Source organism: Cryptomeria japonica, chromosome 1 (genome assembly GCF_030272615.1).
Source record: "Cryptomeria japonica chromosome 1, Sugi_1.0, whole genome shotgun sequence".
NCBI classification, from domain to species: Eukaryota; Viridiplantae; Streptophyta; class Pinopsida; order Cupressales; family Cupressaceae; genus Cryptomeria; species Cryptomeria japonica.
This window is the reverse complement of record NC_081405.1, coordinates 252,799,644-252,818,813: the sequence shown is the minus strand read 5'-3', so window position 1 is coordinate 252,818,813 and position 19,170 is coordinate 252,799,644.

Below are 19,170 nucleotides of genomic sequence, written 5' to 3'. Positions count from 1 at the left end.
GGCTAAGTTATTGATGGTTCCTTCTATGGATGGATTGAAATTGGACATATTGGATTGTGGTATAGGAGTAACATTGTTGTATGTAGGTTGAGGTTGAGAGTAAGGAGGTGGAATAATATGATATGTAGGTATAGGAGATGATTGGGTCACAAATTGAAGACTCACATAAGGAAGTATAAAACATTTTTTATTAGCAATGTTGCCTCCTTGAGTAACTTGTGTAGGATTGATAGTTTGTGTGCAAGTAGTCATGATAGAAGATGTGAATTTAGGCATGCTAGGCAAGAATGTAGGCATAGGAGTAGCATGATTAACTTGACAATGAGATTGAGTGTAACCAAGGACTTTGGCACAACTTTTAATATGCATGATATTAGTATCAACAATATGAGAAAGTCCATGCAACAAATCAACACCAATTTTATCATTTTGAACCATCCTTTTTAATCCTCCAGTCAATGAGATTGCCTCACTTTCCAGGTATTGTTGACTCACCCATTATTGAATATTTTCAAATTCATTGTCAATTTTCTTCAATTGATCAATAGAAACCCTAGTTAATGATTCATCCACATCATAAGAATTATAAAAGGAATAAGGATAAATGACATTATTTGTTGAATTAGAGGAACCACCAACATTCTCATGAAATAAGTTTTCCAAATTGGGCCCCATATCTTGAGGAATTAAACCTTGGGAAGCCTAAATTTTATAACTTCTTCTCATGGAAATATTGTAGGTCAGACTTGTTGGTTCCCAAATAAATAGATCACAAACCCTAGAGGTTTAGCCACTTTCTCATTGATGGGCTTATGTTAGGACTTGGCCAATGAATAAGATTCAGTCTTGGGACTGAAATCTTCTATACTTTTGGCTCTGTAAGACCAAGGTAAGTGGAACTCAACAATTGATTAACAAACTAATCACATGTATACATGGACATTTTTGTTTAAGCAAATATCCCAATGAAAATATACCAAGGAAAGTTTCAACACTCTAGACCTTGGCTGCAATCCTTGTTTTAGGCTCTCACTCAGCTATTGGGACTAATTACAGACTAATAATAACTCAATACCTACTCGTAAAAAATAGTAATGAAAAGTATTTTGAGGATGAATGATTCAAAAATACTCTAGGAAGATGAGACCAGTGTCTATCGTATGGTGAACAGAGTCAAATCTACAAATAAATGAAGACTCATTGTAATGTATCATAATACTAGTACATCTGAATATGTTTATGACTTGTATATCATGTCACTTAAAACCATAACAAGGCTGAAATACACTACACTACATATTGTAGTAGCTTTGGAACAAAATTTAACTCTTTCATTAAAAGACCCCACTTCAAAACCACACATTCCTACTTAAGGAAGACAAATCAATATACCATTAACACATAGATTCATATAAAATACACAGAGAAATGAAACAATGTGCCAATGATTTCTTTCATTAATCTTCAGAAGTTTATACAATATGACAAAAGTGCAAAATATTTGTAGAAAATAAATGTTCTACCTTCAATTGCCTCTAACTAGCTCCTATTACATTCTAATTCTCAAAATTTTCCAGAATCCTTTCTTACAGGCCTCGATTTCCCTTTTATAGGATAAGGGATCAAAAACAAGCTTCTAACCGAGTAAGACACTTGTCAAAATTTGATTGCCTAAAGATATAATATGCACTAAGGCATATTTCTATATGTATTGCACACAATCCTTCTGGAAGAATTAAAGAGGGCTGCTATGTGATGACTTCTAGAAACTGGAGACACAAGTTTGACAGGATTAATGCTAAGATGTCCTCCTACTGTAGCACCCATTGCAGTCAAAATTTAAACTTGTTATTTGTGAGGAATCGATTATTACAAAGAGGGGGGGCGAATCAGTAATAACAATAAACTTTAACAACCACCAAAAACTTCTTTCAAAACAACTCATAAATAGTACTGGTAATAACTGAAATCATACTGCTAATCAGATTTATCAAACTGTTCTTCAAAATGTTTTTCATCATGCATGCAATAGAAAGATATCAACTCAACACATAATAAATCAAGCAACACATGATCACTGGGATTTTCACGTGGAAACCCAAATGGGAAAAACCACGTTGGGAATTAGTACCAACAATATTTGTACACTCTTTTAGAATGCACCTTGTTAGGAGCCTAGCTCGGTTAGGAGCTTACAAATATGCTCAGTTAGAAGAAGACCATATTAGGATTCCCCCGATTAAGGGATTTACCTCAGCCCTGTTAGAAGCTTTACTCTGTTAGGAGTAACCTTGTGAAAGGATTTAGAACCCCAGCTAATGAGTCACTCGGTGAAGGGATTTATACAATCAGGCCTGTCGAGACCTGTTGGTAAGGGATTTTCAGTCTGTTGCAACTATTAGGGAACAATAGATGTATGATCTGAAAATAACACTCTTGCTTGTACAAATCCTTTTCCATTCCAATCTCCTTCTCTCTTGTAGACACACACACTGGTTTAGCCACACACTCTTCTTTTGATCACTGACACAATAAATCATCACAAACTTACCCTAAATAGACTTTACAACTTAGTCGATTACAAAACCCTAAGATTTACATCATAGATCATCACATATATTTACAAGTCATTACAGATCATCATATGGATTATTAAAATCAATTAGAGCTATTGAATGATCACCTCACATTGATCTAATACACTTTCAAATGCTTAGCTCACTCCCAAGAAATTCGCTCTTTGATCATGCAAAAACAACATTTAAACACTTCATGTGGATTCAACCATGTCATCACCATCTTACAAACATAATGTAATACATCGTTGAACTTAAAATCATTACTAGTTATAAGATTTGAATACCAGTTCTTAAACCCTACTAATACCCTACAGAAAATACATCAGTCAATCACAAACATGACTTCCGGTAGCCAAAACATGATGTGGTTCCTGTCATAATCTCATTAAAATGTTAAAAACACATATTCCTATTGGCATTTGTGTAGAGTATGTTGACATGATGATATTATGTTGCCATTGATGTCAATATGTTGGAGAGTGAACCAACAATATGCTGAAGAGTGAACCAATTAAGAAACTACCGGTTAAGCAACTGGCAAAGTGAATCAATATAATGTTGTGAACCGGTATATGTGTAAAAGGTGAAGTGGTATGTTTGTCCAAGTGAACCAGTATGTTGAAATGTGAACCGGTACATGGAATATGGTAGGACTACCGGTTGGTAGTCTTAGCTTCAGGGTTTCTGGTTGAAGTGTTCCAAGCCTGTGTGATTCAATCGATGACATCGTGTGATGAGTTAGCATTGTAATCAAAATCAGATCATGTTACCATGTCAGCCTTGTGCGCACGAAGGATATTGCATGAAGGAGATTGATCCTATCTACCTTGATAATGTGTGAAGTCTCTGTAAACAGTAGAGAACACATGATGGGTTAATGCCTCCATGAAGCGATGAAGAACGAACGATGGAGAATGTCTTGAGATTTGTTCAAGACCATTGTATTCAAATGCAAAGTGTTCAATGGTCAGAATTGAACCGATCAATTGCTTAACCTAAATGTTTAGGGTTCAGGGTTTATGCTGCTGACCTATCTGTTTCCTATAACGTCGATGTTGTGTTTCATGTTGAGATTGTTGGCAAATGTTGTGTGTGTATCTAAGTGCAGAGATACGTGATTCTTGCCAGACCAAATAAGAGATTTGATACCTGCAAAGTGTTTGTGCAGAAGGAAGGAACTAAACCGGATCTACATTGGCATTGTGTGCTATTACCAAATCATTGTAATACCTATTGATCTTTAACCACTTCAATAGTTGGAAAATCCCTTAACCGGGCAGATTTAACCAGCTTGCTGTAAATCCTTTAATAGGGCGACTCAAAGCCATTGAGTTCATAAAATCCTCTAACAAGGTAACCTCTAATAGGGTTTAACCCTTAGTCGGGTATTCTAGCCATCCCTTAACTCGGTGATCCCTAATAGGATCGGTTCCTAACAAAACTTGTTGTAACAGCCTTTAATCGGACTAGGCTCCTAACAAAGTGGACTTCTAAAGAGGTCAAAAATAGCTTGTGGGTATTCATCCCCACCATGGTTTTTCCCAATTGGGTTTCCACATGAAAAATATGTGTGTCATGTGTGATGCCTCTTTCATGTGATGCTTTGTTATTTTCTGTCAAGCAGTGAATCATGTTATGCTAGTAAATTATTATATCCCTGATGATAGATTATTTGTTTATACATAAAGATAAAGTGGAAATGAGTGAATAGGTTGTATGGAAAGCTAAGTGTTGCTGGTTTATGTCTTTCCCAGTTGCATTGTGTTTAATCGGTAGTAATTTGGTTTCGACCGGTGTTAGTGATCGCCAGTCAAGTTCACTGTTTGCAGTCAAACTAGTTTGGGAAAAGTTTTTGTGCCTGTACTGATTCACCCCCCCCCTCTCAATACTGGTTTGGTACTTACCATTCATCATTGAGTTATTAATTGGTATAAGAGCATCCTCTAGGTCCTCTATGTTGTAAGCTTAACCGCTTGAGGGAAAGATCCTATTGTAATGATGAAGAGGGAAGGTCCAAAGTTCAACAAAGATAACTTTAAAATATGGAAGGATAGAATGAAGATATACATCAGAAGCATGGGTGCTCAACACTGGAGCTATGTTGAGAATGCTTATGTTATCCCTACCGGTATTCTCATCAATGATCAAAAGAGAGAGATTCGGGAGAATGCGCAAATCATGGAATCCCTAATCAGGAGTTTATCTGACATTGAGTCTATTGATGTCCAAGATAAAGAAAATCCCAAAGAAGTATGGGATACTCTTGAGAATATCTATGGCGATGATGAGCATGTAAAACAAGCTAAGGAAGAAAGCCTTAGAGGGAAGTTTGAAGACATGTGGATGGTTGAAGGTGAGACCATTCAACAATATGGAATAAGAGTCAAGACTATTGTTGGAGACATCAAGAGTGTGGGAGGAAAAATGGAAGATTCTACTATTATTAGTAAATTCTTGAGGTCCTTATTATCGGTCTATGTAATAAGGGTTGCTGCTATTCAGGAGTTGAGGTCAATAGACAAGACTAAGGTATCCCTAGACTCCATCATTGCAAAATTAATAGCCTATGAGATAAATAGTTTTAATGGCAGTGTACAAAAGACTAAATCAACTTTTAGAGCTTCTACTGCACCATCCAGAGAAGGAAAAGAAGAAAGCACCAGTGGTGAACCAAGACAGAGCAGAGAAATGGATGATGAGGAGATCCTGATGGAATTTGAAGCTCTTCTTGCCAAGAGACTTCCTAAGGGAGCCGGTAAATATAGAGGTAAGCTCCCTTTGAAATGCTTTTCTTGTAACTGGATAGGACATATTGTTGTAAACTGTCCTAATGGTGACAACAAGGACAAACCAGAAAGGTTCAAGAAATTCAAAGGAGGAAACTAGAGAAACTGTTTTGTAGCAGTTGATGAAGGTGTCACAGATAAGGAATTAGAAGATGAAGAAAATGAAGATATTGTGTTTGTAGTAGTAAAGGAAGATGTGTCAGACAAGAAGGCTCTTGTCTCCTACTTTGATAATTCCAATGAGTGGATTATTGACATTGGTTGTTCTCACCATATGACTAGTGACCAAAGAAAGTTTATATCTTTGGAAGAATATGATGGTGGTGTGGTTCGCTTTGGTAATGATGTACCATGTATGGTCAAAGGAAGAGGGTCCATCTCTCTGAATGGAAAGAGCAGTGTTGACAATGTGTATTGGGTGGAAGGTCTCAGACACAATCTATTGAGTGTTGCCTAGCTGAATGACAGTGGACTCACTCTAGAATTCAAAAATGGAGTGTGCAAAATCAAAGGAAATATTGGTGAATTGATGGCCACTGGTATGTAGACCAAAGGTAACTTATTTCAGCTAAATGCAAATATAAGTACATGTCTTATGGCTAAGTTTGATTATAGCTGGATATGGCATAGGAGACTCTATCATGTACACTTTGATAAGATAATAAAGGCCAGTAAGATCATGGCAATTAGAGGACTGCCGATGTTGAGCAAACCGGAAAATCCTTTGTGTAGAGAATGTCAACTAGGGAAAATGTCTTCCTCAACCTTCAAAGGTAAATCTTTCACTACTGACAACTTACTTGATCTCGTGCATACTGATTTGTGTGGTCCTATGAAAATACAAGAGTGTGTAGGGAGATAGGTATTTTATGATTCTTACAGATGATTTCTCAAGAATGATGTGGGTCACATTCTTGAAGGACAAGTCTGAAGCCTTTGGAAAGTTCAAAGATTTCAGAGCACTGGTAGAAAAGGAAAGTGGTAGAAGAATCAAATGCCTTAGAAATGATCAAGGGGAATTCACTTCCGGTGAATTCAACAAATATTGTGAAGAGAATGGCATCAAGAGGCAACTGCCTGCCCCCCCAGACTCCACATTAGAATGGCCTAGCAGAGAGAAACAATCGGATTGTGGCTGAACTGACTAGAACTATGTCGATCCAAGGAAAGGTCGCTCACACCTTTTGGAAAGAAGCAGTGAGCACTGCAGTCTACACAATGAACTGGGTACTTATCAAAAAGGGAAAGGATAAGACTCCTTATGAGTACTGGACCGGTAAGACACCAGTGGTAAGCTACTTTAGAGTGTTTGGTAATAAATGTTACATCAAGAGGAGTGAACATCAGAGCAAGTTTGATGCTAAATGTGATGAGGGAATATTCCTAGGATATTCCACCAAGAGTAAAACTCTTAAATGCTTCAACAATAGGACTCAGAGAATTGTTGAAAGCATCAATGTTAGGGTTGATGAAAAAATTGGGAAACCTGAGGAAACCAGTAGTGAGCAAGTAGGAGATGAACCGGTAGTAACCTTTTGGGAACCGGTTGTAAATCAATCCAGTACTAGTAATTGTGCTCCTACACTGGTGGATGTTGATGCTGATGAAGATGAGGATGAAGAAGAAAAGCAAGAGGAATCTTTTAAGAACATACCTAGGTATGTCAAACTCAATCATGATCCAAAGTAGATCATAGGAGAAAAAGATGCAATAATTCTTGCAAGAAGAAAGGTTAGAGAAAGCTCATGTATGATCTCTGAATTTGGGCCTAAATCATTCAAAGAGGCACATAAAGATGAAGACTGGATCAAGGCAATGAAGGAGGAACTTGACCAGATATAATATAATGGTACATGGTCTTTGGTACCTAGACCAGAGCATAAAAATGTCATTGGAACCAAATGGGTTTTTCAGAAATAAGCTAAATGAGGATGGCACGGTGGTAAGGAACAAAGCCATACTAGTGTGTAAAGGATACACCCAAGAAGAAGGGGATGACTATGGAGAAACCTTTTCTTTAGTAGCAAGATTGGAAGTAGTGCATATGCTTCTTGCATATGCAACTTTTAAAGGATTCAAGGTATACCAAATGGATGTAAAATCTGCATTCCTAAATAGAATACTTCAAGAGGTGTATATAGAGCAATCAGATGGGTTTACCCTATCAGAAGATAGTGATATGGTGTGTAGGCTACATAAAGCCTTGTATGGACTAAAGCAAGCACCGAGAGCATGGTATGAACACTTGCATTCCCATCTTGTGAAGATTGGATTTGAAAGAACAAGTGAAGATAGCAATATCTACTTGAAATCAGATTCTGATCTACGAAGTATTTATTGATGACATAATCTTTGGTGGAGATGAAAAGATGAGTCATGACTTTGCAGATGAGATGAAAAAGGAGTTTGAGATGTCACTTATAGGGGTGATTAAGTTCTTCATTGGACTACAGATTCAATAAATGAAATATGGAATCTTTATCACTCAGTCCAAGTATGTCGAAGACTTTTGGCATGGAATACAGCAAATCGGTTGGTACACCAATGGTGACCAATTGTAAGCTATCAAAAGAGTATGACTCGACATTAGTAAATGCGAAGGATTACCGATCAATGATTGGTAAGTTGCATTATGTAGTACATAGTAGACCGGACATTGCACATGCAGTGGGTATTACCGCTCGGTTTCAGCAAATCCCAAGAGAATCCCACTTGGTAGCAGTCAAGTAGATTCTTAGATATCTGAAGGGAACTATTGACTATGGGTTATGGTATACATACAATAATGATTTCAACCTGAAAGTGTTCATAGATGCTGATTGGGCTAGTAATGTAGATGACCGGAAGAGCACAATTGGTGGTGCATTCTTTCTCGGTGGTAGACTGGTCTCATGGATGAGTAAAAAGTAGAGTTGTATCTCTCAATCTACAACAGAAGCGGAGTATGTTGCATCCTTTATGAACTGCACCTAGACTATTTGGATGAAGCATGTATTGAATGGCTTAAAAGTTCCTATATCTGAACCGGTAAGCATATTTTGTGACAATACAAGTGCAATTAACATCTCCAAGAATCCAGTTTTGCATGATAGAACCAATCACTTTGAGCTCAAGTATCATTTCTTGAGGGAGAAGGTTTAGAACAAGGAGGTTGTATTGGAACATGTTTCCAGTAAAGAGCAGTTAGCAGATATATTCACCAAGCCTCTACCAAAGGCTTCATTTACTTATTTGAGAGGTGAATTAGGGGTACTGCCCCTTCAAGAGGTGAACTAAAAGTATGTGCTCCACAATAGTCAAGAATTGCAGTGTCCAATATTTTTTAGGATTGATGTGTTGAAGGATGCTACTCCTCAGGGAAGCTCGTGCCTTCACTTTGGCATTGTTGTGAAAAGAGGAGAAGATGTGAAGCAGAGAAGATATCTGCAGTATTAAGGAAGAAGATGTGATGCAGAAAGAGATATATCTTTATATATTGCCATCAATGCCAAAGGAGGAGATTGTTGGCATTTGTGCAGAGCATGTTGACATGATGATATTGTGTTGTCATTGATGTCAATATGTTGGAGAGTGAACCTGCAATATGCTGAAGAGTGAACCGGTTAAGAAACTACCAGTTAAGCAACTGGCAAAGTGAACTGGTATAATATTGTGAACTGGTATATGTGCAAAAGGTGAAGCGATATGTTTGTCCAAGTGAACCGGTATGTTGAAATGTGAACCAGTACATGGAATATGGTAGGACTACTGGTTGGTAGTGTTGGTGTAAATAATTATTCATCTTGGATATTATTACACTGACTTAAGTTTACTTAGTACATGCATTTCATAGTAGTTTGGGTATGAGACACTTGGGTGTTTGTGCCACATTGGGATAGTGTGTGTAGGAGACTTTCCACCTTTTATGGTGTTGATCTTGTTGTTACACTCCACATTTAGTGGGTTATCCACCTCATGTGGACTATTATATTATTTCTCCTACCTACCCACACCTATTTCCTACCTACCCTTGTTTCTTATTGAGCCACATGTCATGTTTGTGTGCTCACATATCCCTAGCCTTCCCTATATAAGCAGGCTCATCTACATTGTATGTAATTAAACAATTAATCATTTATATATTGATGAGAATATAGTTTATTCTTATCCTATATTTTATCTCTCTATTGTACTTTTCATTGAGCTCTTGATCTTGGCAAAATCTCATCTAGTATCAGAGCCATTGGGGCTTCATTGATTGGTTTTTGGAAACATCTTGGAAGGCTTCTATTTTCAGATCTGAGGGATTGTATTTTTTGGAGGCATCTTAGAGCATTTTCAACCTCGCCATTGCATCCGGGAGACCGTTTCCATAAAAATCAAGTATAAATTTGACCTATTTTGGCGAAAATCAATTTTTGGGTGTGGAGGAAATTTTCTGCCCAATTTGGGTGGTACTGTACGAAATTTTCAGATTTTTTTTCAAAAAAAAAAAAAAGCTTTTGAAAATTATTTTCCAATTTGAAATTTTGTTTTTGAAAAAAAAAAAAAAAAAAATTGGAATTTTTTTTGGGATTCGTACCTTTTGCCTAGTCAGCAGCGCACAATTAGTAGCCCAGTTGGCAACCACATCACTTGCCAAATCACTTGCATAGTCAGCACCACATCAGCACCCAGTCAGCCATGAAGTTTGGGCGACAGTCATATGGCCGTCAAATTTAACCTTGCAGTCCGCTGATGTCATCATTTTTTCAAAAATTTTGCAGGCCCCTCTCATTGAGCTTTTTAATTTTGCCGTTCAACTTCAAATGGCCATATCTTGCTCATTTTTGCTCCTTTTTTGGTGCAATTTTTTTTAAAATGGACTATAATTTCGTGTACTTTCACTTGGTGGAATTATTTTATGATTTTCAAGGATAGATTTTTCAGAATTCGCAATTTTTGGTGACTATACCTGTATAATCCCCATTTCTACAACTTCTAGGTCTCCGTTCAGGCTCATACGAACTCCTTTTCAGGTGCCATTTTTTTTGAAAGTGTCTTATTTGGCCAATTTGGCATTTGTATTGCATAGATCTATCTTTCTAATCTTTTGCTTTGAAGTTCTCTGCCTATTGGGGCAGTTGTAAAACAAAATTATAAGTCCACCTTACCATTGTTTGCAAGTGGCCTATTGTACACGCACTACATATAAAGTGCCAAAATCATCATTTTTTTGGGGGGGTACTTGATTCAGTGAATTTGGGGGGGTGTCTCTTGTGCTTTTGTGCTCTTATGTTCCTTCCTTTTTGCTGCTATGGGTTCTTCTAAATTTCCTCTCTTAACTCCTCATAATTATGCTACTTCAAAAATTGATGCATGGAGTAAAATTATGGAAAAAGGACTAACTCATTACATTGATGGAACTATTGTTGCTCTTGTTGATCCTAAGGTTGATCCAGTTGGTCACTTGGATTGGCTTACTAAAAATATCATGGCAATTGGTACCTTAAGAAAGTATGTATCAAAGGATCTAATTTTCCATATTGAGAAGTGTACTCTAATCAAGGATGCTTGGCAAAAGTTTCAAGACTTATATGGTCAAGTTGATGAGATTAGGGGATATCAAATTGATACACCATGTTGGATCCCAAGAACTTTGATACTATACAAGATTATGTCACTAAGGCAAATGAGTTGAGGGCACAACTCAAAGATTGTGGCATTGATAAGAAGGATACTCAATTGATATTCAACTTGATAGGCAAGCTTCCACAAGAATATGCAGCATTTGTTTCTAGTTTCCAAACCCATAGGATGACAATGGGTTCAAGCTACACAATGCCTACATTTGATGCTTTCAATGAAATGTTGATGATGGAACAAACTAAGTTGATAAGCATGGACATTCTTAAGGCTTCTAAGTCTCAAGCATTAGTGGCAAATCAAGGGAACAAAGGAAATCAAGGAAAGGACAACTCAAACAAGAAGAAATGGCAATCAAAGCCTAAGGACAAAGCATCATCCTCTCCACAAAAAGGAGATACATCCTCTTCCAAGAGGGATAATTCACCAAAGAGGGAGAGACCTACTTGTGCCTATTGTAAAAAGTTTGGTCATGAGGAGCATCGTTGCCATTCTAAGAAGATTGATGAGCTCACACATATCATCAAAAAGCATAAAATTGATTTGCCTAATGTCTACAAGAAGGATGATTCATCAACTTCCACTTCCTCACATTCAAAAGGAAAAGGGCAAGCATTCATGGCTTCTACAAGTGGGAAGACTCACTCTTTTGGGACAAGAAAAGGAAAAGCTCTATGTGCTACTATCAGTCATGATTTAGAGAGATGGCTTCTAGATTCAGGGGCTTCTCATCATATGGCATCTTCACAGTCTATGTTTTCTACATTTGAGCCTTGCACCATGCTGCAGATTTTGATGGGCAATCATACATACATGGATGTGATTGGGAAAGGATCTATTGACATTGGGGATAACTCCTTCAATGATGTGTTGTGTGTACCCCACTTGACAAACAATCTCCTTTCTATCTATCAAATCACACATGGCACAACTAAGAGAGTTGTGGAGTTCACACCTGCGTCAGTTTTCATTAGAGACTTGGAGACTAGAGCTATCATTGCGACTGGGGTGGTTGATCATGCATCTCGGTTATACTCCTTTTCAGATTTTGTTGATGATGATGAGTCTACATTTGATGATTCTACACATAATGATCACATTTCTTGTGATGGTTCAAATTTTGAGAACTTTGGGCACTTGAACATGGGGATTCTCACATGTGACCCCGTTCTTGAGCCTTGTATTCCATCTCCTCATATTGATATCACATCACCTATTACACCTAATGATGTAGATAGTGCGACAATTTTGCCTTCATGTGATTCAGTGCAACAGAATATTCATTGTCTTCCAGCTTTAGATTCATGGGATGATTACTTGACAGACATTGCAGGTTTGTTTGTGGAATCCTACATTGCAGATTTGGGAGACATCATTGATGACATTCATCTTCTCTTTGATGAAGGTGATCCTTCTTTGATTGTTGCGAGGGAACACTCTGACCCTCTTGTTCATTCTCTACATGATCATTCTTTCGAGGTTTACATGATTGTGGATACTTATGTACAGCAGTTGGAGGAGGTCTCTTTATTTTTTGAGGAGACATGTGAGTCTTTGGGACATGTTCTACATCCATCTGCACTAGATCTTGGAGTACCTTTTTCAGCAGTGTGGCACAGTTTAGCACCTTTGGAGGGGGTATCTTTCAGCATCGACATGGGGACACTTGAGCAGTTTTCAGAGATTCCTTTCATCATGAGTTTTTTTCATACATCTTCCCTTCATGATTAGGGAGACTTCATGGATACACCTTTGGTTTTGTTTCTTCCTAAGGGAAGGAATTTTGTTCACCATTTGTGGAGCAATTTCTTTATACATCAAGCTTCTATCATTGGTGTAGAATCCACATTGAGGGGGGGCTTCCTAGCTTCTCTTCTTCTCTCATATGGGGGTGACTTTTTCCTCACATGGGGTTTTGTCCTTCACATACTTCTATGAGATTTCTTTGTATCTAGTTTTTCATCTCTCTTTTGGGGAAGGGTTTTTTCCCATTGGGTTTTTCTCTCTTTCCCCACTTTGTGAGAGATTTCATTGCATTGGTTTGCATGCATTTGCATTTGTACATGGGTACCTAACATGGCCTAGTAGTTGGGACCCATCTTGCATTGCTTAGTTGCATTGTAGACTTAAGTGCATTCCCCTAAGTTGCACTTAAGGGGGGGTGTTGGTGTAAATAATTATTTATCTTGGATATTATTACACTTACTTAAGTTTACTTAGTACATGCATTTCATAGTAGTTTGGGTATGAGACACTTGGGTGTTTGTGCCACATTGGGATAGTGTGTGTAGGAGACTTTCCACCTTTTATGGTGTTGATCTTGTTGTTACACTCCACATTCAGTGGGTGATCCACCTCATGTGGACTATTATATTATTTCTCCTACCTACCCTTGTTTCTTATTGAGCCACATGTCATGTTTGTGTGCTCACATATCCCTAGCCTTGCCTCTAAAGTAGGCTCATCTACATTGTATGTAATGAAACAATTGATCATTTATCTATTGATGAGAATACAGTTTATTCTTATCCTATATTTTATCTCTCTATTGTACTTTTCATTGAGCTCTCACAGGTAGTCTTAGCTTCAGGGTTTCCGGTTGAAGTGTTCCAAGTCTGTGTGATTCAATCGATGACATCATGTGATGAGTTAGCATTGTAATGAAAATCAGATCATGTTGCCACATCAGCCTTGTGCGCGTGAAGGATCTTGCATGAAGGAGATTGATCCTATCTACCTTGGGAATGTGCGAAGTCTCTCTAAACAGTGGAGAATGCATGATAGGTTATCACCTCCATGAAGCAGTGAAGAACGAACGATGGTGAATGTCTTGAGATCTATTCAAGACCGTTGTATTCAAATTCAAAGTGTTCAATGGTCACGATTGAACCGATCAATTGCTTAACCTAAATGTTTAGGGTTTAGGGTTTATGCTGCTGACCTATCTGTTTCCTATAAGGTCGATGTTGTGTTTCATGTTGAGATTGTTGGCAAATGTTGTGTGTGTATCTAAGTGCAGAGATACATGATTCTTGCGAGACCAAATAATAGATTTGATACTTGCAAAGTGTGTGTGCAGAAGGAAGGAACTAAACCAGATTTGCATTGACATTGTGTGCTATTACCAGATCATTGTAATACCTGTTGATCTTTACCCACTTCAATAGTTGGAAAATCCCTTAACAGGGTAGATTTAACCAGCTTGTTGTAAATCCTTTAACAGGGTGACTCAAACCCATTCAGTTCATAAAATCCTCTAACAAGGTAACCTCTAACAGGGTTTAACCCTTAGTCGGGTATTCTAGCCATCCCTTAACCGGGTGATCCCTTATAGGATCGGTTCCTAACAGAACCTGTTGTAACAGTCTTTAACCAGACTAGGCTCCTAATAGAGCGAACTTCTAAAGAGTTCAAAAATAGCTTGTGGGTATTCATCCCCTCTGTGGTTTTTCCCAGTTGGGTTTCCATGTGAAAAATATGTGTGTCATGTGTGATGCCTCTTTCATGTGATGCTTTGTTATTTTCTATCAAGTGGTGAATCATGTTATGCTAGTAAATTATTGTATCTCTAATGATAGAGTACTTGTTTATACATAAGGATAATATGGAAATGAGGGAATAGGTTGTATGGAAAGCTAAGTGTTGTTGGTTTATGTCTTTCCCAGTTGCATTGTGTGTAACTGGTAGTAATCTAGTTCAGACCGGTGTTAGTGATTGCCAGTCAAGTTCACTATTTGCAGTCAAACCGGTTCGGGAAAAGCTTTTTGTGCTTGTACTGATTCACCCCCCCTCTCAGTACTAGTTTGGTACTTACTGTTCATCATTGAGTTATCAATTCCAAACCGCAACACCAAATTCCTCATCAAACTCAAGATCCAATTACTTAAAGCATAACACAGTTTCACATTTACCAGTTAAAGTCCTATTTACCAATTAGCTGTCAAATCCATTCAATAGATTTGCGATGAATCATAGATGACTTAGATAACATGATAGAACAATATAACCATAGTTGCCATCAATGACAACACAAACTAATCATCTAGTCATCAAACAACATCTCAACTATATCATCACCAATAGTCCTTATACAAGTTCATCAATATCATCAATAGTTATGCCAATATGCCAACAATCTCCCCCTTTGGCATTGATGGCAACACTGAAAAACCTCATCGTGCTGAATTGAACTGATATGTTTTGTACTTGCTCTTCTGCTCAATATCTTCTTTGTATTTGTTCTGCCAATTATCTAGTTCTTCTTCTTCTCAACTAGTTCTTCTCCCCCTTTGACAAAAATTCCAAAGGTGCAAATACCTCTGCTATCTTCATCTCTATTGTTGCCACCTCTGTTTATCTCATCATAGTTGTTCCCCCTAAGGAGTATCCCACTTCACATCAATCCAAAACTAAAAGATATTCAATGAATTTACAGGATTGATGCATCACCAACATCTTAGTTGATCTTGTGCAGGGATACAACCCCTAATCTACCTCTAAGATATTCAAAGGTTGTCTTAGGAAAAGGTTTAGTGAATATATCTTCCAGCTTCTCTTTGCTAGACACATACTCCAATCGTACTTTCTTCTCCTATTCTCTTTCCCTTAGAAAGTGATACTTCAACTCAATGTGCTTTGTTCTTGCATGTAACACAAGATTTTTTGAAATATTAATAGAACTAGCGTTATCACAATGAATAGTCATCGATTCAGACATGTCTTCCTTAAAACCTTCCAAAATATTTCTCATCCATATAGCTTGTGTACAATTCATTGATGCTACCACATATTCTTCTTTAGTTGTAGATTGTGAAATACAAGATTGTTTCTTTCTTATCCAGGACACCAATATTTCTCCTAAAAATAAAGCTCCACCGGTTGTGCTTTTCCGGTCATCAACATTTCCAGCCAAGTCTACATCTGTGAAAACATTTAAAGAAAAATTATCATTGTAAGGATACCATAGACCATAATCAATTGTTCCTTTCAAATACCTTAATATCCTTCTTACCGCTACCATGATGTCTCCTTAGGATCTTTCTGAAATCTTGCAACCAATCCAACAACATGTGAAATGTCCAGTCTATTATGAACAACATAATGCAATTTTCCAATCAAAGACTTATATTCTTTCTAATCCACAAAAGGTGAATCATCTTGTTTTGACAATTTACAACCTATCACCATCGAAGTACCAATTGGTTTAAAATCTTCCATGCCAAAAGTCTTCAAGTCTTCTTTTACATACCTAGTCCGATAGATAAATATTCCATTCTCTAATGTTGAATCTATAAACCAATAAGGAATTTTATCTCACCGATAAGAGACATCTCAAATGCTTACTTCATTTCATCTACAAAATACATACACATGTCATCATTTCCACCAAATATTATATTATCAACAAAAACCTCAGCAAGTAACATTTTGTCTCCATCGGCCTTTAAATATATGTTACTTTCTTCATTGGTTCTCCCAAATCCTATCTTGATTAGATGTGCATGCAATCTTTCAAACCATTCTCTGAGAGCTTTCTTCAATCCATATACTACCTTGTGAAGTTTTCAAACCATATTTTCATCTTCACTCAATGTAAAACCATCTGGTTGTTCTATATATACTTCTTCTTCCAAAATACCATTCACAAAAGTTGATTTAACGTTCATCTTGTTGGTATTATGGATGTGTTGCATTGGTTTTGTCATTGATGTCAACACTTATCAACACTTGAGAACACTTGGAAATCTTTAGTTATGTTCAGTGACTTATGCACAATCACTGGTATTTGGTTCACCGGTAGGTTATATTGTTCACTGACATTGAGGATGATCTTTTATCATCTAGAGATTACTTGGTTATGTCGAAGACATTGTTTGACACTTGGTTTTGGTGATTTGATTATTGGTACAATCGAGTTTGCATATTTGTTGTTACCGAAAAATAGGTCTAGGTTATGGACCGACAAGCATTATCTATTCCAGATCAGCACGACACATTATGGAGATGATTTGTTATTATTGTAAATACATTGAGCTGACATCATGCATCGCATATTGATTCATTTGTAATTGATTTTATTGTAATATCTTAGTGAGACAACCTACACATTTGGTCTTAGGTTTTGGTATATATGTAAGATCTCATTTGAGAGATTAGTGTGAGTGTGAAAAAGGAATATAATAAGGTATATGCGAATATAAGCAAAGCTATACACGCAGGCATCATTTGAAGATTCAAGGAAGGTTTGGAGAAGGCAAATTAGAGCTTGACCGGTACTAAATGCAGCATATGAAGATGCTATTTTGAGTAGTACATTATCATTGGATTTAACCATCCAATTGTAGTCAGTGTGACTCCCATTTTGTGATTGAGCAGTGAACTCTAGGCGGTTGGCCTTTTTGCATGTGTAGACCCCATTTGTATACACATACTATCTGCAATAGTATCATCTGATTGTGGGTAAGGTTTCCCACCATGGTTTTTCCCCTTATAGGGTTTCCATGTACAAATAATTGTGTTATGTGAAGTATATATTATTTGTCTCTTTGTTTCATGCATTAAACTTTACCGGTACTGTTATTAACTGCTAAACTGTCTACTGGCATTAAAGTTTGGTTTACCGGTATTATGCACTAAGTTTGGTTTACCAGTATTATGCACTAAGTTTGGTTAAGTTATTTTTGGTTTGAAATTAATAGACAATTGATTCACCCCCCCCCCCCCCCCCCCCTCTCAGTTGCCTCTAAGACCTAACAATTGGTATCAGAGCATAGTCCTCTTTTTGCAGAAGTTTAACAACCTTAGGAGATCCTATGTCTACTAATTATTTCAGGAAGGATAGTTTGAAGCTTGATTGAACCAACTATGGTATATGGAAGATCAGAATGGAGACATATTTGAATTGCATTGGAAAGGACATATGGGATGTTACAAAGAATGGATGTGTTGCTCCTACTCAAGGTCAACCTAATCCACCAACCTTTGCTAAAGATGAATAAAATGATTGCAAAGCAAGAGAAGCACTTTTGAGCGCATTATCAGATCAGCAAATCATGGGATTATTAGACCAATCTACTGCTAAAGCTATTTGGGATAAATTAGAGACATTGAATGAAGGTGATACCACTTTCAAAATTGCAAAATTGGAATGCTTCCGGGTCAAGTATGAAAATATGAAAATGGATGAAGATGAAAGGATTTCTGCTTTTATGGAAAGAGTCAATGAAATTGTTCTGGGTATACAATGTTGTGGAGGATCCTTAAGTGAAGCTAAAATAGTATCAAAAGTTTTAAGAGCTTTGCCACCCACATACAAAATGAAAGTAACTTCTATTAATGAATTGATAACAATGCCTAATGCATCAATATCTAGAGATACTTTAGTTGGAAAACTTTCAGCTTTTGAACTTGAGGAATTTGGTCTTATTGCTACAATTAAGACATATTTGTCTTTCAAAGCTTCATCATCTGCAACATAATCATCATCATCTAAAAAATCTTATTGGAAAGCACTCTATGCTAGAGAACTTGAAGAAATCAGAAGAGAGAATGAAGAACTTGAAGAGCTTGAAGCACTATCTGCAAGGAAAATGCCTAAAGGTTTCTTTGGAAGTATGAAGTTAAAGCACCTTTTTAAATGTTTTAACTACAATAAAATTGGTCATATGGCATATAGGTGTCCTAATAGACATGAAAGATTGAAAGAAGAAGCTAAAATAACATACAAGCCTAACCCTGAATATCAAAGGTACAAATTTAAGAAGAATATAGACAAATCATGTTACTATGTTGATGAAGGAGTTACTAATGATTCTGATGAGGAACTGGCAGACAATGGATGGGCTTTTTTTGCAATAATAGAAGATCAACTGACACCTACTATTCAACTAGTAGATCATTGATTAAGGATGTTCACATCATATGACTGGTGATAAGAGTAAATTCTTAACCTTTCAGGAATACAATGGAGGTATAGTAATATTTGGAGATGACAAAGCTTGTTTGATTAGAGGAAAAGGGACTATATATTTTGATGGTAAGCACAATATTGATAATGTTTACTATGTTGAATGTTTGAAGCATAATCTTTTGAGTGTTGGTCAATTAGTTGAAAAAGGATTTCAATTACAATTCAAGAATGGTAAATGCAAAATTATGAATAGAACTGATTTGGAAATTGCAACCGGAAATCAGACTAGAGG